Source organism: Echinops telfairi, unplaced genomic scaffold, assembly GCF_000313985.2.
Source record: "Echinops telfairi isolate 266 unplaced genomic scaffold, ASM31398v2 ScPeMD7_7457;HRSCAF=8495, whole genome shotgun sequence".
NCBI classification, from domain to species: Eukaryota; Metazoa; Chordata; class Mammalia; order Afrosoricida; family Tenrecidae; genus Echinops; species Echinops telfairi.
The window spans coordinates 13,477,570-13,478,947 of NW_022111357.1; positions in this window are offsets into that span (position 1 = coordinate 13,477,570).

Here is a 1,378-nt window from a genome sequence, read left to right on the forward strand (position 1 = left end):
CCACCCATTTATCCCTCCGCCTTTCAACCAGCACCACATGTGATTATCGGCCAGGCTGGCACAATTAACTAACTCACCTCCCCACCCTCCCACCCTGGTGGAGCCCCGATAAATTATAAGCTATTATATTCATATCTTGTCCCATCCGCTGTCTCCCTTCACCCACGTTTCTGTTGTTTGTCCCCCGGGGGGTGGGGTGTAGTTATACATTATTGTAGCCAGTTCCCCATTTCTCCCCCTTCTCCCCACACCTTCCCCCTACCATCATGGCATCACTACTCCCATTACTATTCTTGAGGGGTCTGTCTTGAATTCCATGTGTTGAGAGGTCTTGTCTGTACCAGTGTACATGCTCCAGTCTAGCCGGATTTGTAAGGTAGAACTGGGGTCATAATAGTGGGGGAGGGGGGGAGTCAGACCAGGCACAGTCCTTGCACTGTGTCTCCAGTACTGTCCCCTATAGCACTGTGGGTCAGTGAGGGAGCCTTTTAACATCGTTTCCTCACTTGTCTCTGCAGTGGTGCAATGACACATGAATTCTTGGATTCTCTTTATTTATATCTTTAAAACAGTGGTTCCCAACCATGGTGATTTTGCTCACAACCTCCCCCTAGAACATAGAGGCATTTTTGATGGTCATAGCTAAAGGAATACTACTGTCATCTAGTGGGTGGAAGCCAGACATGCTCAAAGAATTAACTGCTCCGGAAGTTCACTAGTGCCACTGCTGAGAAATCCAGCTGTGTAAAGCAGTAATTATGTTAAAAGTTTAGTCCCTGAGAACCTGTTAGGAATTCAAACTTTTAACACCCCAAACCTACACATATCTTCACTTTTTGGGCCCTTTCAGAGAGCTCCCTCCACATGCATCTTCCCCATTCCTCCCTGCCACCCATTTTCCAATTATACACCTTCCAAGTCTCTGACAATCCAGCCAAATGATGAGCGACGGCCTGTGAAGCCATGGACAGTCACCCATCTGGACACTTCTCCTTCCAAGCAAAAGGAACAACTGCGAGGCTCTGCCATCAAGAGGATTCCCCTTCACCACTGTCCTTCCCCGAAGCCCTAGAGGGGGCTGTAGTGCTGCTGCTGCCCAGCGAGTGGTACCTGCCCCGTGCGGAATCCTCTAAAGAACCAAGCACAGTCGGTTTTCTCTTCCTCAGTCAACTGATCCTGAGGAGTTTCCCAGGAGGCTGTGGGTGCAAACTGAGGAGGAAGGACGCATAACCAAACCCTTTGGGACCCTTCTTTACAAAGCTTGCTTGTACCTCCAGCCCTGCTCCAGCCCTGCCTCATATAGACCACTTCCTGTTGAAGGACAGAGTGGCGCTGTGCTTGTCGGACTTCACGACTGGATCAGACAGCACGCGGTTCA